This window comes from Hakea prostrata, chromosome 2 (genome assembly GCF_041222555.1).
Source record: "Hakea prostrata isolate BN-2017 chromosome 2, UWA_Hpros_2, whole genome shotgun sequence".
Lineage (NCBI taxonomy): Eukaryota > Viridiplantae > Streptophyta > Magnoliopsida > Proteales > Proteaceae > Hakea > Hakea prostrata.
The window spans coordinates 41,409,806-41,433,083 of NC_142601.1; positions in this window are offsets into that span (position 1 = coordinate 41,409,806).

The following is a 23,278-nucleotide window of genomic DNA, read 5'->3' on the forward strand; positions in this document are numbered from 1 at the left end:
TGCTTCTCGGCAATTGAAGGATTATGAGCGGAATTACCCCACTCACGATCTAGAACTTGCCGCCGTTGTCTTTGCTTTGAAGATTTGGAGACATTATCTTTACGGTGAGAAGATTGCCATTTTCACGGATCATAAGAGTTTGAAATACTTCTTTACCCAAAAGGAGTTGAACATGAGACAAAGGAGATGGTTGGAACTCGTCTCCGATTATGATTGTGATATTCGGTATCATCCTGGGAAAGCAAATGTTGTTGCCGATGCTCTTAGTAGGAAGAACCAGGAAGAAGACTTTGGATTTAAATGCTTTGAGTCTACCATTGTGGTCTTCTATTGAGAGTTTTGGTTTGGAAATCGTCCACGAGAATTCTGATTTTATTCTTTACGCCATGACGGCAAGATCTGGTCTTAGAGATAAGATTGTTGCTCTGCAGAGTTCTGATCATGAGTTTTTGACCAAAGTTGAGAAGATTTCTTCGACTCCTGAGTCGGATCCCGACTTTGGTATATCCATGGATGGTGCTTTGTTGTTTAGAGGAAGGCGTGTGTGCTGCACAAGCGATGAAGTTAAGAATGAAATATTGAAGGAAGCACACCGGTCGGTCTTTCTTGTACACACCGGGAAGCACCAAGATGTACAAGGACTTGAAGGAACATTTTTGGTGGATTGGTCTAAAGGCGGATGTTGGCGATTTTGTTGCCAAGTGTGAGACTTGCCAACGTGTGAAAGCCGTCCGACAACCTCCATCTGGATTACTTCAACCCCTTCCTATTCCTAGTTGGAAGTGGGAAGATATCTCCATGGACTTTGTGACTAGCTTGCCTCGGACAAGTAAAGGCAATGACAACTTTGTGTGGGTGATTGTTGATAGGTTGACCAAATCAGCCCATTTCATTCCTATGAAGATCACTCATACTCTGGATAAGCTAGCCGGGCTTTATGTGGATAATGTGGTTAAATCTGCATGGTGTGCCTTTGAGTATTGTTTCGGATCGTGATCCTAGGTTCACCTCAAGGTTTTGGAACAGTTTGCGAAGGCCTTGGGAACCCAATTGAACTTGAGTACAGCTCATCATCCACGGTCGATGGACAATGCGAGCGGACAATTCGGACATTGGAAGACATGCTCGGATCTTGCGTGGTGGATATGGGTGGTAATTGGGATGAACACCTAGCTTTAGTTGAGTTTGCCTATAACAACGGTTATCAAGCAACAATAGGCATGGCTCCATTCGGGGCTTTGTATGGTAGTACTTGTAGGACACCTTTGTCTTTGGTGAGGGCAGTTGAAAGAAAAGTCTTAGGTCTGAGATGATTGAAGCTACAAGTGCTATGGTAGATATGATAAGAGAAAGGATTAAGTGCGCTTGATCGAGGCAGAAATCTTATGCTTGATAAGAGAAGGACCGATTTGGAATTTCAAGTTGGAGAGAAAGTCTTTCTGAAGGTCTCACCAATGAAGGGTGTGATGAGATTCAATGTTAAGGGTAAGCTTAGCCCTCGTTACATTGGACCTTTCGAGATTTTGGAAAAGGTTGGACACTGTTGCGTATCGATTAGCATTACCTCCGTCTCTTGCTGGTGTGCACAATGTGTTTCATATTTCGATGCTCCGAAAATACATAGAGAATCCGGAACACATTTTGCAGCAAGCACACTGAAGGACTTAGTGCTGATTTGACCTATGATGAAGAACCGGCCGAAATCCTGGATAGGAAGGACAAGCGGCTGCGGAATCGCGCCATTCCTTTGGTGAAGATTCGGTGGAAGAACCATACCCCTGAAGAAGCTTCTTGGGAGAAGGAAGAAGACATGAAGGAGAAGTTTCCTTACCTCTTTGGAAGCACGAGTGCGCTTTCAATTTCGGGGACGAAATTTCTTTAAGGGGGAGAGAATGTGAAACCCAGCCCTAACCTTGACCCGGAAACCTTGTTATTTGTAGGTCCGATGACCCGAAGTAAAGTAAGAAGTCAGCTTTGGGCCATCCCGGTGAGAGGACTTGGTGTACGGCTTTGAATCCATGAAGGTTGATGATGAGGTTCTATTTATGGAAACAGAATCTGATGAAGATCTAATTAGTTGATGGACTTGGAGTGCTCTCTATCTTGGTTTGAAGGCATTTCTACCTACTAGGTAAGTCACTTGACTTGTGTGCAAAACCTCTTTAGGTTTGGATTTGATCTGGGCCTTCAATTCCCTGTTTTGGCCTTCTTTGTCTGCATTGGTCGTTGATTGGTCGGCGGGCCGATCGACCAATCCACTCGACCAATGGGTCTTGTCTTTGGCAATTAGGTTGATTCTTGCTCTATTTAAGTCTAACCTCGAGTCCACTTCGTATTTGCTGCCTCCAAACCCTCTCGGAGCAGAACCAAAGACCTCTGCAAGTCATCTCTCTTGCATCCTTGGAGTTTTCTTGGCGGATCTTCGTCGGAACTCTTCTTTTTGCATCAAAAGGTATGTCTACTCTCTCTTCTTCTCCTACATCTTTGTTTTTCTTTCCTTTTTGAGTTGAGACAGTAGAAGAGATGCTGCATCCTCTGTTGCAAACATCTCTGAACATGTTCTCATGATCATCCTAAGGATTTAAGGCTAGAACAATGATCTTAACCATGATCATTGCAAGCTTTTGAAGGATTCATGATCAAACCATGATTTAATCTCTGTTAATTTCCTAATCTGAATTCTGATCTCTTTGGATCTTCTTTCATTGATCATGTTAGTGGTTAATGGTTGTGTTTTTCTTTCTATGATCCATAATCCATAGAATTCTAGTTGTTCTCTTCTACCTTACTATGTGTTCTTCATGATGCATGATAGTACATATATGGTAGGTTTTATTTCCTTATTTAGATTTATGCTTCTAAGCTTTATTCTATGAAGACCTATGCATGTTTTCATGTTTTCATTACCGAAAGCAATGATCCATCCTCCTATTGTTCTTGTCCTTGTTTTCTATTTCAAAATTCATCAAGATCCATGTTTGATTTATTTATGGTAACTTTTTGTTTCCTAATTTGGATCTTGATACCTTGATTTGATTAGTGTTTTGAGGTCCCCTATATGCTAGAATACTACTGATGTAGTCTACCCCTTGATTAGTACCCTTTTGAACCACCAAATTCGGATTTCATATCTCAAAACTCTGATTTTCTAAGCTCTTTATGCATTGGTCGACTGATTGGTCGTTGGACCACTCGACCAATCCACTCGACCAATGAGTACGACAACTCCAGAATTGGTGCATTTCGGATGTTTTGCTATATTTTCTGTTAGGGATCTTTCCTAATATGTTGTATATACTTGTTTAGGACCTTCTTCTCAAGTTTGCCAAGATCTTACTTGATTTCTTAGGATTCTTTGCGAGTTATAAAAGGTAAGGATGGTTATTTCCTTAATTACATAGATAGCATGAATCTAGTTTCTATATTTGAATATCATTAATATGTTTCTTAAATTAGATTCTTACAATGATATACTACTGTTGCATAACTTTGATTACAGTAGCATTGCTTATTCATATTGAATTGATTCATGTATGATTTACTTACCAATGTTATACAAATGATTGTAAATATTGATTTCTTTCCATATATGGAGTTACCATATATGTGATGATATGAATTGATGCATGTGTATGCTTACGTATGGTTTGGAAAGGAGAGGTGTCCTTTTGACATTTCTGTCCTTGGACTACTACGGGAATATTATGGGATGTTTCCGGAGATGCCCTCTGGACACCTTCCTAAACTGTTGGATGACATATATAGGATTGTCTAGTAGTGTTTGGCTAGGATGTCCTGTTATGTCAGGACCCTAATCGGAGGGGTATTGAGACCGAACGACCCGTGGTAGCAATGGGGATTCATGGGCGCTCAAGACCGGTAACCAACCCGTGAGAGGACAGGAATCACATTGTGGGGGCCATTTATTGGTAGGGTTGCATATGGTTAGACTTGGGCTCACGGGCGCTTAAGACCGGTAACCAACCCGTGAGAGGACGTGAGAGCTTCCCGTTTACCATATGTGGATGATCAATAGGGTTGGTGAGTCCGTGAGTCGGGGACTATGAGGACTCTAGTGTGAAGGATACCGGAAAGGATCGTCGGGGACGAGGAATGGAAGTATCTGGATCGACTTGATGTAACCAAGTAGAAGACTTGCATTTGGCTAGGTATTACCACGACATGCGCCGGTACTTATACCAAATGGTTGTGAGAGAGTGTGTTGACTTAACCCCCTGCCAAGGTTTGTCTGAGGGATGAAGGACCCATTACCAATCGGTCGCCCGAGATATCTTAAATGGTTGGAGGGAATCCAAGATATCTTAAATGGTTGAGGATGTGAGTGGACTTTCCTAAAGAAGTACGGTGCTATGACTTAAAGCATGTCTGCCAATAGAGACCAGCATACATAGAGTTAGAATCATTCATTCATTGTTTGTCTCATATCATATTGCATTTATGATTGTTACGGAATCCTGCCATTTATGTTATTATGGATTTTAAGCGCCTTCTTGAGTTTCTTTGAAACTCATTCCTTTATTGTACAATGTTGTTAGACTATCCTGCGGTACGGAATACTATGACGGTCCCTATGAGGAAGCGCAAGGCGAAGAGACATATCTTCGGGGAAGGTGATTGCGGTTACCACAATTACTACGAAGATCCCACGGGTGGTTATGCTCCGTACGATGCTTAGTCCGACCATTGAGTGGAAGCATCCTTGTGCTATTTATGAGATCTACACCTACAAGGATGTCGTCTACAAAGTGGAGAATAATTTAGTTACCCAATGTACTTGCTACTGGGATTAGCTTTTATCTAGTTTATTCTTTCGAGCTACTTTTCCATTGGATGTAAAGTTTTTTTTTTTTTTTCTCTTTCCTTCCCTCCCTCCTCCCCTTTTTTTTTCTCTTTCTTTCTCTTTCTTTTCTTTCTTTTTTTTTTTTTTTCTTTCTTTTCCCTCCCCCCCCCTTTTTTTTTTTTTTTTTTTTTTTTTTTTTTTTTTTTGGGGGGTTGCTCCCTCCCCCCCCCCCTTTCGGGGCCACCCCCCCCCCCCCCGGCCGCGCAGGGGCGCCCGCGGGGGGGGGGGGCCCCCTCGCCCCCGCAAGACTGTAATATCCCATTGGGACCCTAACCCAATCTTGTGTTGTATGACTTGAGCCTGGAAAAACAAGTCTGAATATGTTATGGTCCATTCTGAGTGGACAACCTAGTGTCGAGATCTAAGCCCAAAGTGTCACATCCCGCCCAAATACACCCAGCCTATACCCTGTCTGGGTTACCCGGGGAGTGATCCACAGCCCAAAAGATCAAGTTTAGGAACGATCATATCCATTTAGCACAATAGCATAATCAAAAGCAAGAACAAATCATTGTATTCCAGTATTTTACCAATAAAAGTCAAGAAAGGATCACAGAAGGATCACTAAAGAATATCAGAGTGCGGAATAACAAGATACCAAATCAAAAGACAACTGTAGAGTATAGCGGAAATATACCCCACAACATATGCGGAAGGTAGATCGAAATCTAAAGCAAGCTCTAAGCTAGTACAAGTAAAATAAAAGTCTAGAAGAAACAAGAGAATCTAATCCACATCTTCAGTCGGCTTTTCTTCTTCTTTAGTCTTCATCTTCTTCACTTTAGGGTCATGCTCTTGAAGCTTTAGATCAGCATCTAGCGCACGATCTCATTGACGAATAAGACAATGCCGGCTGCCATCAATAGGAGTCGTCAGTGCAGCCCAAATCCGAGTGTTGGCTGCCTCGCTGTTCATTACCTTGTCCAAGGACATCCGGAGCTGTACCATTTAAGGAAAGGTTCTCCGTACTGGGGCACGGGTTCTCTTTTGTACCTGCAATGTCATCTAAAAACAAGTCCCCCAAAGGGTAAGCTCAAAAGAACTTAGCAAGTAATCCAAACACAATAAGCATCTTCACATGCATTCACAAACAAACATATATGAAATGATATGAAACAATATATGCAAATATGCTTCTAACTCTATATATGTATGCTGGTCTCTATTGGCAGACATGCTTTAAGTCATAGCACCATACTTCTTTGGGTAGGTCTCATCTCACAACGCCGGTTGGCAAAGGGTCCTTCATCCATCTTGGACAATCCATGGCTGGGGGTTAAGTCACCACTCTCTTACATAACCGTTTGGTCTAAGTATTGGCGCATGTCAAGGTAAAGCCTAGCCCAATGCAAGTCTTCTACTTAGTCATATCAACTCAGATCCAGATACGTCCATTCCTCGCCCCTGTCGATCCTTTCCAGTATCCTTCACACTAGAGTCAGCATAGTCCCAAACTACGGACTCATCAACCCTATAGGTCATCCACATATAGTAAACGGGAAGGTCTCATGTCTTCTCACGGGTTGGTTACCGATCTTGAACGCCCATGAGCCCAAGTCTATCCATATGCAACTCTACCCATAAATGGTCCCCACAATGTGATTCATGTCCCCTCATGGGTTGGTTACCGGTCTTGAGCGCCCATGAATCCCCATTGCTACCACGGGTCGTTCGGTCTCAATACCCTTCTGAATCGGGTCTGATATAACAGGGGTATAACCTAGCCAAACACTGCTAGACAAGTCCTAGGTATGACAACAAATAATCCGGGAAAGCGTCAAAGGGCAACATTGGAAATATCCCATACTACTCCCAATGAGGTCCAAGGACAGAAATGTCAAAAGGACATTCCCCAATCCGAAATCATACCTAAACAATCACAATCATAATGCAGTCATATCATCCACGACAGATATCTCATCATATGAAAGAGTATAATAAGACAGATTAAATGAATAAGAAATATACATGAATAAGTATTCATTCATGATCAAGTACATAAAGTAAATAAGGAAATAAGATCCTACTGTACTTACAGCATTCATATCATAATGGAAACTAACATAACAGTAGCTAAATCATGCATTCATGTCATAATACAATAAGACATGTAAATAGGCATATTGTGAGTTGGAATACTCACCTCGTAATCCAAACTTATAGTCTTCAAATAAGAGATCAGAGAACAGATCCAAAATCACCTAAACAAGCTTGACAAAACATGTATAGGTCATAAGAAGTGATTCCAAAAGATTGGAGTCGAAACGGATCAAAACAGAGTTGCTGTTCTTGCGGGTTGATTGGCTGGGTTGAGTGCTCCAGTCAACCCAGGCAATCTACCCAAGAGCAAATCCGAAAATAAAAAGAGAATCTTGATCCGAAACCTATGCTACACAAACCAGAATGCGACGAAACTTGGAGGGAATGTCTAACACAGTAGCCTAAGACTAAAAAGCATAATTTACATCAAACCATCATTAAAACCATTACTTACTAATTTAGAATCCTAGTTTCTATTTTGGAAAACAAGACTTTCTAATTTGGAAAACAACATGGTTTTCATTGAAAACAAGCTATGAATGAAAGAGATGAACTAGAGATGATGAGATCTCATTCTAGTACATGAATACAGTAAATCAAGAGTAAGAATGATCATAGAGATGCATCTAATATGCTAGAAGAAATCAAAATAAGAACATGATCATAGTTTAAGAAGAAAACATGAAATCATGAAATCATGTTGAGAATGAATATGAAATCATAGCATATAGAATGAGAAGAGATTGTAGATGATATGATTGCAGAGATGCAATGTCTTCCTCACAATCTCAGATCAGAGAAGAGAATGATCATAGTAAGAATGAATCAATAGCATAATAGATTGAATACTAACCTTTGATTGAAGAACAAGAGAGAGAAAGCTTGAGAGTTGAATGTAGATCTTCTTCTACACCAAAAGGAGGCTTGGAGATGAGTTTCCTTCGTTCTCTAGGTGTTTTGGAGGCTAGGGATACTAAAAACACGAAGTTATGAGGTATATATAGCAATAAGGACCTAAACAGAAGATTCTGCTCAGATTCTGTTTGCTTGGGTCGAGTGGGTGGGTAGCATGGCCCAGTCGACCCAGGCTGACAGCATAGCCTAAAACAGGGATTTGAAGGCCTTTCTCTTATCGGAATCAAACGAAATTTTAAACACAACAACTATAACTTACCTAGCATAGGAAAATGGCTTTAAATCATATCTAACCATGCTCTAAGGTCATCAACCAATCTTCTCTTCATCAAGGTGCGTTCTCTTTTCTAAATCAACCAAGCTCTTCAAGTAGGGAATTCCATCATCAATTTTCTATGGGTTTCCAAATCTACACTAAGGGAGAGGTCCGACTTGACTTCCTATGACCTTCTAAACATATCAACACCATACTCAAGGTCAAACTTCAAGGTCAAACATCAAACAAGTTCTTCTTCATCCAAAACAAATAGGGCGTCTAATTTAGGTTTTGAGTTGGATTTCACACAAAGAGTTGGAAATAGAGGACTCTATAGAAGGACTTGTGGTTGAAGAAGAGAGCTGGAAAAGCCCTTATACAGAGGGTTTGGGATGGTGGATATCATACATCAAGAAGATGCACCTCAACGAGGTTCATGAATAAGTAAGTTAACTCAATCAGTACACTATTGGTTGCAATTCACCCGAGTTCAAGGATAGAATTGGGTATGCTATAAATGGAATGGGGTCTTGACTCTTGAGTCCTTCATAAGAAATGATCTCCTCTAGGTCTAGAAAACAATGCAAAAGAAAGAAAGAAGAAAAACCACGCTAATTGGTTTTATGGATAGGGAATTAGGGACAAAATAGGATTTATGAGTTATGTTCAATTGTTGTAGAGAAGGGGGGGGGCGGTTGGACCCGGCTGATGGGAATTAATACATGGAAAATAAACTAAAATGACCTATATGGCCTTGGGTTAATCTGCATGCAACTGAAAGGAATCAACCCTAACTAAAATCAAATGGCTTTCGCTGTTGATATGGAGAAAATATGATCGAACCGGGTTCATACCTGGTTCGACCCTCGACCCCGGTCGAGACAGAGGGAATCGACTCGCTCTCGAGCGAACCGGATCTAGAAGATGGCTTGCTGAGGAACAAAACTTATTTAGCTACAAGCACGCCCTAATTCAACTTATGAATTAGGTTAATTACCCTAATGATGGCAGACTCAAATTGACGGCTGCAGCTAATCATTATCGAAGGGATAATCATCGCATAACCTAAAGGTTATCTCAGGAGTCCTCTACTAGTCCAAATTAGTAGAAGTCTATTGCTCAACGGATCTAACTGTTAAGATCCAACGACTACCCGAAGAAGGCTCAAGTGCATCCAACGAAGGAGATTCGAAGGTACACTCTATATAAACCTCACTGGGAAGGAAGGGATTGATGCGAGAATTCGCTCCCAAATGTCATTCTGCCCCAAACGATAAGCTTGGACATTGTAAGCACCCAATAACTGGGAGAAAGGTTCATGTTCAGGTATTTCTGAACACAATCCTTCCGAAGCTCTGGCTTGATGTGCTCGGGCTTGCTGGGAATCGCCAACTTCAAGTATTCTTCATTCTCTATACATTTAAATTCAAGTCTGTCACCAAACAACATGGCAGCTTCTTTTTGCTTTTTGGGCTCGCGCTCGGCAGCAACAGCACGAGCCTTCGAAGCATCAAGGGCCTCCTTGAGGGAGATCACTTCTTCCTCATGCTTTCTTTGCAGCTCCTCGGCAGCTGCAGTCAGCCGGTCTATCTCAGAATTAGCTTTGGCCAAATTCTCTTCACAGGTCTGCAACAAGGAGCTGTTGCGGCCAACCCGGCTCAATGCTTCCATGTGTTGATAGAAGCTCAACACAGCATTCATGGGAAGGCGGAAATTATCAGAAGAAGTCATGAGAAATTATGAAAAAATAAGTAAGCAAGAAGACCGGTACCTTGTGGATTGACTAACAAGGGCAACGTCATCCAGGGTTTCAAATTCTTGGCGATCAAAAGGAACAAGACTAAGGGAGCTCCACTCTGCAACTTTCTCCGGACCCTGTGTCACCCTGTCAGTCAACTTCAAGGTCCACTGGGGGGTGAAGACCTCCTCACAATCTGTAGAATTTTTGGATTTTTTGTGGGAGGAAGCATCAACTGTATCATGCCTCCTTTTGGTTCGGGCGGAGGAGGAGACATTAGACCTCTCCACTATTGGCTTCTTCCCTTTACCCGAAGCATCAGCCACGGGCCTGATATTCCTGATACCCCTATAAGAGGGGTCGGGAGAGGGAACAGAAGCCTCTTGATCAATGGTCAAGGCTCTGCGATCGTTGCTCGGCTGTCACAACGGCCCTAGCGGCCTTCACTCACAGGTTCTCGGGGTTCACTCTTGGAGGCACTGCAAAGAAGAGCAAAAGTCAGAATTGAAGACGTATCACTTCAGTAAAATTAAAAGATGATGGTTAGAAGCTCACAATGAGCCAAGCCCCAGTACTGAAGAATGGAGTTATACTCCACCTCAAGTCCATGTATCTCTTGATACCATGGAATGGATTTGATCTTCCTGATGGCCGCCTCGTCTTCTTTGGATAAGGGTAGGCCTCGGTTATTCTCAGAAGAAGAAGTACACCGCCTCCAGGCAGTCGAGAAGTTAAGATGTCACATCCTCCCAGCCGGTACCCTAACTGGCATACCCGAGAGTGTGATCCACAGCCCCGAAGATCAAGTATCAAGGAAATCATCCTCCCACATATACAATAACATAATCATAAACAGAAATAAATCAAGGTTTAATATTATAAACAATGTTCAAAACAAGAAATGAACAATCAGTATAATCAGAGTGCGGAAAGATACCAGATATCCAATGATATCAAAAAGGAGTGAAGTGAGGCGGAAACTCACTACCAAAATAGCGGAACATAGTATGAAAATCAAAAGGGATTACAACTGAAACAAATGTACTAAGAAATAAACTAAGATCAAGCATCTTCAAGTTTATAGATAACGTCTTCATAAGTATGGACTTCATCAATCCAATGAATCCGTTCTAACTCTATGCCGTTCTCAAAAGTAGTACGCAGCTTGATCCGTAGGGGGATTATCAAAGTAATCTTGATCATTGCCAGCACTTTGCATGTAATATGCTTCATCAGCTTGTGCTTCGTTGTACTGCTCGTCATAATATTTTGTACCTGCAGGATAATCTAACAAAAAGAAATATACAACAGGAATGAGTTTCAAAGAAACTCAGTAAGGTAGTTAATCCATAACATCATAGATAACATGTGGCAAAACATAACATGATGCAATGCAGTATAAAACAAGTAATGTATGTATGCGTCTAACTCTATGTATGCTGGTCTCTATGGCAGACATGCTTTAAGTCATAGCACCGTACTTCTTTGGGAAGGTCCGCTCACACCCTCAACCATAAAAGATATCTTGGGTTCTCTCACAGATCATTTCACCGGTCTTGAGCAGCCGGTTGGTAATGGGTCCTTCATCCCTCAGGACAAACCATGGCAGGGGGTTAAGTCAACACACTCTCTCACAACCATTTGGCATAAGTACTGGCGCATGTCAAGGAAAAGCCTAGCCCAATGCAAGTCATCTACTCAGTTACATCAACTCAGGTCCAGATACTTCCATTCCTCGCCCCAGGCGATCCTTTCCGGTATCCTTTCCACTAAAGTCACGGATATTACTCACCGGACTCATCAACCCTATTGGTTATCCACATATGGTAAACGGGAAGCTCTCATGTCCCCTCACGGATCATTTCACCGGTCTTGAACACCCATGAGCCCAAGTCTAGCCATATGCAACCCTCCAATAAATGGCCCCCACAATGTGATTCCCGTCCTCTCACGGATCATTTCACCGGTCTTGAGCGCCCGTTAATCCCCATTGCTACCACGGGTCGTTCGGTCTCAATACCCTTCCGAATCGGGTTTGATATAACAGGGGTATATCCTAGCCAAACACTGCTAGACATCCCTAGGTATGACAATCATTGATTCGGGAAAGCGTCGATGGGCAACCCTGGAAACATCCCATACTATTTCCGATAATGTCCAAGGACAGAAGTGTCAAAAGGACACTTCCCAATCCCAAACCAAACTTAAGCAAACACATTCTCAGATCAGTCATGACATACACAACCAGTAGTTCATCATATAAAAGAGAATGTAAAAGCAACATCAGATTAAGCAGTAATAAGTAATTCATATAACATAAATAATGAAAAAGATGATATAAACAAGTGCTACTGTTCCCACAGTAGGAGATCAGAATTAAAATACAATAACAGTAGGTAATCTCATAGTTTCATAAAGTAGAAACCAGAGAACAAGCAATCTATGTAGTTAAGGAATTAACTGTCCTTACCTTCTAACTTGAATGGAATCTTAAAGAATCAAGTATGATCTTGACTAAACCTGAGAAGACAGTCCTAAACAAGTGCACACAGCATGTTAGGAAAGATGCATAAAGGAAAAGATCATAAATCAATCGAAACAGACCAAGATTGAGGTTGCTGTACTCATTGGTCGATTGATTAGTCTGCTGGACCAGTCGACCAATGAGTTGACCAATGCAGACAGTGGCCTGCAAGAATCCCAATTTTGAGAACCCAGAACCGAATTCGATGGTTCAAAAGGGTACAATAAAGAGGGAAATTATCATGGTAGTATTCTAGGTGTCACATCCTCCCAGCCGGTACCCTATCTGGCATACCCGAGAGTGTGATCCACAGCCCGAAGATCAGGTATCGAGTAATCAACCTCCCACATAAACAATAACATAATCATGAACAATCATAATAAAAGTGCGGAAGATAAACCATAGATCCAATAAGGAAGAATGAATCATAAATAAATCAGGATACTAGATATAATCAGAGTGTCGACAAGATAAGTAAAGTGAGGCAAAAATCCCACTCTACAACCAGCGGAAAAGTAGCTCGAACAGAGAATAAACTAGACAAAATCTAATCCCAGTAGCAAGTACAATGGGTAACTAAATTGTTCTCCACTTTATAGACAACATCCTTATAAGTGTAAATCTCATAAATGGCACAAGGACGCTTCCACTCAATGGTCGGACTAAGCATCGTACGGAGCATAACCACTCGCGGGATCTTCGATTGTAATTGTGGTAACCGCAATCACCTTCCCGGAGATATGCCTCTTCGCCTTGCGCTTCTTCATAGGAACCGTCATAGTATTCAGTACCTGCAGGATAGTCTAACAAACATTGTACAATAAAGGAATGAGTTTCAAAGAAACTCAGTAAGGCAGTTAAATCCATAATATCATAAATGGCAGGATTTCAGAACAAACATAAATGCAATATGATATGAGACAAGCAATGAATGAATGAATCTAACTCTATGTATGCTGGTCTCTATTGGCAGACATGCTTTAAGTCATAGCACCGTACTTCTTTAGGAAGGTCCGCTCACATCCTCAACCATTTAAGATATCTTGGATTCTCTCACGGATCATTTCACCGGTCTTGAGCAGCCGATTGGTAATGGGTCCTTCATCCCTCAGGACTAAACATGGCAGGGGGTTAAGTCAACACACTCTCTCACAACCATTTGGCATAAGTACCGGCGCATGTCGGGTAAAACCTAGCCAAATGCAAGTCTTCTACTCGGTTACATCAAGTCGATCCAGATACGTCCATTCCTCGTCCCTGACGATCCTTTCCGGTATCCTTCACACTAGAGTCCTCATAGTCCCTGACTACGGACTCATCAACCCTATTGATCATCCACATATGGTAAACGGGAAGCTCTCACGTCCTCTCACGGGTTGGTTACCGGTCTTAAGCGCCCGTGAGCCCAAGTCTAACCATATGCAACCCTACCAATAAATGGCCCCCACAATGTGATTCCTGTCCTCTCACGGGTTGGTTACCGGTCTTGAGCGCCCATGAATCCCCATTGCTACCACGGGTCGTTCGGTCTCAATACCCCTCCGATTAGGGTCTGACATAACGGGACATCCTAGCCAAACACTACTAGACAGTCCTAGATATGTCATCCAACAGTTTAGGAAGGTGTCCAGAGGGCATCTCCGGAAACATCCCATAATATTCCCGTAGTAGTCCAAGGACAGAAGTGTCAAAAGGACACCTCTCCTTTCCAAACCATACTTAAGCATACACATGCATCAATTCATAACATCACATATATGGTAACTTCATATATGGAAAGAAATCAATAATTACAATCACTTGTATATAATTGGTAAGTAAATCATACATGAATCAATTTAAGCAATGCTACTGTAATCAAGGTTATGCAACAGTAGTATATCGTTGTAAGAATCTAATTAAGGAAACATATCAATGATATTCAAATATAGAAACTAGATTCATGCTATCTATGTAATTAAGGAAATAACCATCCTTACCTTTTATAACTCGCAAAGGAATCCTAAGAAATCAAGTAAGATCTTGGCAAACTTGAGAAGAAGGTCCTAAACAAGTGTATACAACATATTAGGAAAGATCCCTAACAGAAAAGATACCAAAACATCCAACACAGACCAATTCTGGAGTTGCTGTACTCATTGGTCGAGTGGATTGGTCGACTGGTCCAGTCGACCAATGCAGACAGTAGCCTAAAAAAACAAAGTTTTAAGATATGAAATCCGAATTTAGTGGTTCAAAAGGGTACTAACCAAGGGGTAAACTACATCAGTAGTATTCTAACATATAGGGGACCTCAAAACATTAATCCAAACAAGCCATCAAGATCCAAATTAGGAAACAAAAAGTTACCATAATTAGATCAACCATGGATCTTGATGAATTCGAAATAGAAATCAAAGACAAGAACAATAGGAGGATGGATCATTGCTTCAGGTAAAGGTATCATGAAAACATACTTAGATCTTCAAGGAAATAGGCTTAGAAGCATAAATCTAAATAAGGAAACAAAACCTACCATATATGTAACTACCATGATTCATGAAGAACACATAGTATGGTAGAAGAGAAACAACTAGAGATTGATAGATCATGGATCATGAAAAGAAAACACAGCAATTAACTACTAACATGATCAATATAGAAGATCCAAGGAGATCAGAATTCAAATCAGAAGTTTAACAAGATTAAATCATGGTTTGATCATGATTCCTTCAAAAGCTTGCAATGATCATGGTTAAGATCATTGTTCTAGCCTCTAATCCTTAGGATGATCATGAGAACAAGTCCAGAGATGTTTGCAACAGAGAATGCAGCATCTCCTCTACTGTCTCAACTCAAAAATGAAAGAAAATAAGAGATAGAGGAGAAGAAGAGAGTGTAGACATACCTTTTTGATGAAAAGGAAGAGTTTCGACGAAGATCCGTCAAGAAAATCACCAAGGATGCAAGGGAGATGACTTGCAGAGGTCTTTGGTTCGTTCCAAAGAGTTTGGAGGCAGCAAATACGAAGTAGACTCGAGATTGGACTTAAATAGAGCAAGAAAAACCTAATTGCCAAAGACAGCACTCATTGGTCGAGTGGATTGGTCGACTGGTCCAGTCGACCAATCAGTCGACCAATGCTGACAGCAAATCCAAAACAGGGAATTGAAGACCCAGATCAAATCCAATCCTAAAGGGGTTTTGCACACATGTCAAGTGACTTACCTAATAGGTAGAAATGCCTTCAAACCAAGATAGAGAGCAGTCCAAGTCCATCAACTAATCCGATCTTCATCAAGATTCAATTTCCATAAATAGAACTTCATCATCAACTTTCATGGATTCAAAGCCAGACACCAAGTCCACCACTGGGATGGCCCAAAGCTGACTTCTTACTTTACTTCGGGTCATCGGACCTACAAATAACAAGGTTTCCGGGTCAAGGTTAGGGCTGGGTTTTACATAGGGTATAGAGGATATCAAATCATAACTCAAAACAAGTTCTCAAGTTACAACCTAGAAATCATGAGGTTAACCTAATTAGGGTTAACATAGGTTAGGAGGGAAAAATAGAAAGATTAAAGATAATGAACTAGGATATGAAAGAATTCAGATCTAGTAAAGAAAACATAATAATTGGGTTAACATGATCAACTAGGGGATTCCTGGGTTTAATCCAAGAGAATTAGGGTTTCACCCTTTTGGCTCCCTGGACAAATAATTGTGAGATCTGAATGAACAAAGACAAATCAAAACAGGAAAGTATAGATGATTAAGTTTTAGGTTAACACAAGGTCACCCAAAAAGGATTTCCCTTTCACAAGGTAGGTTACCAAAAGTTCTCCAGACAATCACACAAGTTAGGGTTTCAAAGAATTAGGGTTAGGGTTTTCAAAGATTCCACTGGCTGAGGTTAAGATCATGATGATGATCATGAGTCTTACAGAATATGGTGAGATCAGAGAATTGATGATTACAAGAATGCTTCATCACCTTTCTGATCTCAATGAAAACAGAATAAAAGAAAGAAAATCAGAGATAGAAGAGAGAGTGAGTGAGATCATACCTTTGCCGTAGAAAGATGAAGAATTCTTCAAGTCTTTGTAAGAGATCAACAAAGAATGCAAGGGAATGGGTTAGATTAGGGTTCTAACTCGTTCCAGAGGCTTAGGAGGCAGAGGAGGCGGAGTATTCCCGAGATTAGACTTAAATAGAAGAGACAGGATTCAAATTTCAAAAACATAATCAATTGGTCGATTGATTGGTCGATTGGTCCAATCGACCAATGAGTTGACCAATCAAGACAGCAACTTCAAAACAGGGAATTGAAGGCTCAGATCAAGTCCAAACATCAAGGGGTTTTGCACACCTCTAGAGTGACATACCTAGGAGTTAGAAATGCCTTTGAATCAATACAGAGACCACTCCAAGACCATCAACTAATCCAATCTTCATCCGGGTGCAGTTTCCACCATTGGAACACTAGCATCAACACTCATGGATTCCAATCCAGCCATCAAGTCTTCAACAAAAATGGCCCAAAGATGACTTCTTGCCTTACTTCAGGTCACTGGACCTACAATAAATAGAGTTTCCGGATTAGGGTTAGGGCTGGGTTTCACATAAGATCCGATGGAGGCGCTCGACAGAAAAAGTATCGTTTGCGCCATCTTTTGTGGTTAGAAGGGCAAGTTCCTTTGACAAGGATGTTGCCCCTCCAATCAAGTTCAGCCTTATTGCGTTTGGACAGAAAAACCCATCCGGGAGGATGGGAGATAGAAAGAACATGAAAATGCACAAAGAGAGAAAGAGATGGCGTAATGCCAAGTTCAAAACACAAACCCAAGAAGCCGACGATGAGACGCCAGCTATTGGGAAGGAGCATTCCGAGACAAATGTCCCAATGATTCAGAACTGCTGAGAACAAAGGATTATAAAAGGGAAAGCGAACCCCGCTTTCCAGTGCATCTATGTACAGAGAAAATTCACCCGAAAGGGTTGAATCAACCCTCTCATCAGGATGGGGAGCCCTAACCTAATAAGAGGAAGGAAAATCAAAATCTTGGATCGCTGAAAGAAGGGTTTCCTCCTTGAAAATGGAGGGAACAGAGCCAGGCCGGCCATCGGACCTGGAAGTTTGAGGCTGCCTAGAAGACTCGGCAGTTATCCTAGAAGTCTTGGAAGATCCAGACTCAGGAAGGACAGAAGGAGTTTCGGTTTTTCTCTTTAAACCTTTTTGAGAAACTTCAGCAAACTCGCGCCAGAGGACAGTTAGGGTTTTGTTATCACTATCCGATTGTTCGGAAGGAGGAGAAGCAAAAGCTTCATTACCACTACTATTACTAAAACTGGATACCAGAGAAAACCTATTATCCGCCATTACTTGTTTCAGTAAGGTACAAAAAGAAAAAGACCAGTAAACTTATTGATTCAGTAAGGCAAAAGCTTGAGAGCAGGAAGGCGCGAAGCAGACGACAAAGGTTCAAATTCCGGACAGGAAGAATGAAACCTACGAAGACAACGAACCGCTTTTAAAAGCACCTGCACGAGTGTTCAGGAATCTGAACGATCGAAATTGATTCAAAATCAACGATCGAGATTAGAAGACGTTTTGAAAGTTTGAACTCACGAATCCGAAACAGGTGTTCGGAAATCGTCGCTTGGATTACGTGAGCCACGACAGATCGACTGCAAGGAGACACGTGGCCTTACCCTCACAACGCTCGAGGAAAAGTGACCACCGCATTAAATGTGATATGACATTTAATGGAACATGCAGAGACTATTGCCTGACGAAGAACCCAGTTAAAAACCAAGCCCTCGGGATCGACCGAATGCTTGGTCTGGGGGGGCTCGTGATATGGAGAAAATATGATCGAACCGGGTTCATACCTGGTTCGACCCTCGACCCCGGTCGAGACAGAGGGAATCGACTCGCTCCCAAGCAAACCGGATCCAGAAGATGGCTTGCTGAGGAACAAAACTTATTCAGCTACAAGCACGCCCTAATTCAACTTATGAATTAGGTTAATTACCCTAATGATGGCAGACTCAAATTGACGGTTGCGGCTAATCATTATCGAAGGGATAATCATCGCATAACCTAAAGGTTATCTCAGGAGTCCTCTACTAGTCCAAATTAGTAGAAGTCTATCTGTGAAACCCAGCCCTAACCTTGACCCGGAAACCCTGTTGTTTGTAGGTCTGACAACCCGAAGTAAAGCAAGAAGTCAGCTTTGGGCCATCCCAGTGGAGGACTTGGTGTCTGGCTTTGAATCCATGAGTGTTGATGACAATGTGCTATTTATGGAAACTGAATCTTGATGAAGATTGGATTAGTTGATGGACTTGGAGTGTTCTCTATCATGGTTTGAAGGCATTTCTACCTATTAGGTAAGTCACTTGGTGTGTGTGCAAAACCCCTTTATTTTTGGATTTGTTCTGAGCCTTCAATTCCCTGTTTTGAACTTGCTGAACTAATTGGTTGACTCATTGGTAGTCCAGTCCACTCGACCAATGGGTTCTGTCTTTGGTAATTAGGTCTTGCTTGCTCTATTTAAGTCCAATCTCGAGTCTACTTCGTATTTTCTGCCTCCAAACTCTTTGGAACAAACCAAAGACCTCTGCAAGTCATCTCCCTTGCACTCTTGGTGTTTATCTTAACGGATCTTCGTCAAAACTTGTGTTCTTATACAAAAAGGTATGTTTACACTCTCTTCTTCTTCTTCATCCTTGTTTTCTTTCCTTTTTGAGTTGAGACAGTAGAGGAGATGCTGCATTCTCTGTTGCAAACATCTCTGAACATATCTCTCATGATCTTCCTAAGGATTAAAGGCTAAAGCAATGTCCTTAATCATGATCATTGCAAGCTTTTGAAGGAAGCATGATCTAAATCATGATCTCGTCTTCGTTTATCTTTGATTTAAATTCTGATGTTCTTAGATCTATTATGTTGATCATATTAGTAGTCAATCGCTGTGTTTTCTTTACATAATCCATGATCTATCAATCTCTAGTTGTTTCTCCTCTATCATACCATGCTTTCTTCAAGAATCATGACTGATACATCTATGGTAAGTTTTGTTTCCTTATTTAGATTCATGTTCTTAGATCTATTTTCTTGAAGATCTAAGTATGCCTTCCATGATATCTTTATCAAAATCAATGATTCATTCTCCTATTGTTCTTGTCTATGATTTGTATTTTGAATTCTTCAAGAACCATGATTGATCTAATTATGGTAACTTTTTGTTTCCTAATTTGTAACTTGAAAACTTGATTCGATTAGTGTTTTGAGGTCCTCTATATGTTAGGATACTACCAATGTAGTTTACCCCTTGTTTAGTACCCTTTTGAACCACCAAATTCGGTTCTTTATTCTTAAAACTCTGATTTTGTAGGCCATCGTCTCTCCATTGGTCGATCGAAACAAGAGACCAATCCAATCGACCAATGAGTATAGCAACTCCAGATTTGGTCTGTTTTGGATGTTTTGATATCTTTTCTTTTAGGGATCTTTCCTAATATGTTGTATACACTTGTCTAGGACCCTCTTCTCAAGTTTGTCAAGATCTTACTTGATTTCTTAAGATTCCTTTGCAAGTTATAAAAGGTAAGGATGGTTACTTCCTTAACAACATAAATTGTATATCTTAGTTTCTATATTTGAATCTTGTTAGTTTATCTCCTTAAATAGATTCTTACAATGTTATACTACTGTTGTACTGTCTTGATATCAGTAGCATTACTTGTTTATATTAAATAGACTGATGTATGATTTACTTACCAGTTTTATACAAGTTGAATGTAATTATTGATTTCTTTCCATATATGAAGTTACCATATATGTGATGTTATGGATTGATGCTTGTGTATGCTTAAGTATGGTTTGGAAAGGAGAGGTGTTCCTTTTGACACTTCTGTCCTAGGACTACTACGGGAATATTATGGGATGTTTCCGGAGATGCCCTTTGGACACCTTCCTAAACTGTTGGATGACATATTTAGGACTGTCTAGTAGTGTTTGGCTAGGATGTCCCGTTATGTCGACCCTAATCGGAGGGGGTATTGAGACCGAACGACCCGTGGTAGCAATGGGGATTCATGGGCGCTCAAGACCGGTAACCAACCCGTGAGAGGACAGGAATCACATTGTGGGGACCATTTATCGGTAGGGTTGCATATGGTTAGACTTGGGCTCACGGGCGCTTAAGACCGGTAACCAACCCGTGAGAGGACGTGAGAGCTTCCCGTTTACCATATGTGGATAACCAATAGGGTTGATGAGTCCGTAGTCAAGGACTATGAGGACTCTAGTGTGAAGGATACCGGAAAGGATCGCCAGGGGCGAGGAATGGACGTATCTGGATCTGACTTGATGTAACTGAGTAGAAGACTTGCATTTGGCTAGGCTTTAACCCTGACATGCGCCGGTACTTAGACCAATGGTGATGTGTACCCCCAGCCATGGAATATTCTGAGGGATGAAGGACCCATTACCAACTGATGATGAGTGAATGAGACTTTCCTAAAGAAGTACGGTGCTATGACTTAAAGCATGTCTGCCAATAGAGACCAGCATACATAGAGTTAGATTCATACATTCATTGTTTGTCTCATACCATATTGCATTTATGTTTGTTTTGTAATCCTGCCATTTATGTTATTATGGATTTAACTGCCTTACTGAGTTTCTTTGAAACTCATTCCTTTTGTACAATGTTTTGTTAGATTATTCTACAGGTTCTGAGTATCATGACTGCTCGTATGAAGAAGCGCAAGGAGAAGAGGCATATCTCCAGGAAAGTGATTGCGGTTACGACAATTACACTGAAGATTCCGCAAGTGGTTATGCTCCGTACGATGCTTAGTCCGACCATAGAGTGGAAGCGCCCTTGTGCCATTTATGAGATTTATACTTATAGGGATATTGTCTATAAGATTGAGAACAATTTAGTTACCTATTGTATCTGCTATTGGGATTAGATTTCATTCTGTTTCTTCTCTTTTAGAACTACATTTTCCGCTGGTTGTAGAGAGGGATTTCGCCTCACTTTACTTATTTGATTTAGACACTCTGATTTTATTTAGTACTCTAATTTATATATGATTTATTCTTTCCTTATTTGGATCTTTGATTTATCTGTTGCACATCGATTATTATTGTTCATGATTATATTATTGTTTATGTGGGAGGTTGATTACTCGATACCTGATCTTCGGGGCTGTGGATCACACTCTCGGGTATGCCAGTTAGGGTACCGGCTGGGAGGATGTGACACTATCGCTCAACGGATCTAACTGTTAAGATCCAACGACTACCCGAAGAAGGCTCAAGTGCATCCAACGAAGGAGATTCGAAGGTACACTCTATATAAACCTCACTGCCATACGAGGTGAGGGACTCAGATTCAGATACATACTGGTAGACGTAATCTATCAGAGGCTTACGATCTAGATCACCTTTCCCAGTTCTTTATTCCTTAGCTCTGTGCTTCTAGCAGAGCCGTTTGTGATTAAGTTCATCAATTGACTTAGCCTTCGGAGGTGGACTCCCGACCCCCGCGGTCGGGCCACATCTGACGCTTTCGTTTTGCAAGTCATCACAAGGAGATCTAAGGGCTGAGCAGATTTCGGACACATCAGCTGTAAAGCCGATTAGGGGTCTCGAACAGTAGGGAAAGCCCAGACACGTGTATTAATGCTTGAAAATCATTGTTAAGGGTTGACACAATGAATTGGAAGGATATTTTCAATGGTGGCACTCCAATCCAAATAGATTCTATTCTACATTGAGGTAAGGGAATTGAATGCTAGACTCTAGGATGTTGTTTTACTCCCTTGGAAAATTGAGTAATGTTATTCTTGCTAGCATTGCAGGCATTCATTGGAAAATAGAGCACATGGTAGATTGTGAATTGTAATATTTCCTTTAGCATCACATTTCATTCTTGCATTGAGTTAGATTTCAGCAGTTAAGATACTATTTCAACATATTATTATTGATACATCTTGGATGGCATGTAGGATCATAAATGGGCATTCATTAATTGCTGTGGGTTTTTTCCTCACTAGTTCAATGAAGCTCACCCCCTGGAGATTTTCTTTTCAGATAGAGCGAGAGGCTTCAATACAATGGGGATAGGTAATGTGGAGTGTACTAAATACTACTAAGCCATTGGACTCTGGGCACGATACTTTATTTGTGAGTTATGCCTGTTCGTGTTGTACCCATGGTACCTTGTGTCGGCGATAAATCGCCGACACGGGGCGAAAAATCACTGTGTCGCTAGGGGGCGACACGAAACCCCCCAGCGACACCGACATTGCAATAAGTCGGCGATATATCGCCGACAGACTCGATTTTTCAAACCCATCTGATCCGGCCATACCATCGGTGGTTGAGGAGAAATGACACAGAGTTGCAGACAAGAATCTGAAATGACACAGATTTTTCAAACAAATCTTGTGAGCTCAAGGCAAGGCAAGTAACCTGAAACCTTAGCCTCTAATTCCAACCCTGCAACAACGAGATCCGAGGTCGACAGTTTCCGGCCAAAAATCTCATTAACAGCCCCAACGGCAGCGGCGGCACTTGCAGAGCTAGACCCAAGACCGCTTCCTAGTGGTAAACTGGTAATCCTTTATCTAAAGAGAGCGACAGACCAACCGATCGTATCCCAAGCATTTTCATGGCAGACATCGCCCCGAGTCCAGCAAAATTCGAAAGAGGATCTTTGCTGAGTCTAGAGGAACTGTCCCCGACACCATTAATTGATGAAATTGAGATCTCACCTGGACGAACATCAAGATCCACCACTAAAGAAATGAAATCTCCTACTCCATCGACTGCGGCGCCAAGGAAGTCGAAGCCCTGGCCGAGATTAGCAATAGTTGCAGACTTGCAGGTGCAAAGGTTTTGACGGATGTGAGGACTGGTTCTGGTTCGGCTTTGAGGGTTTT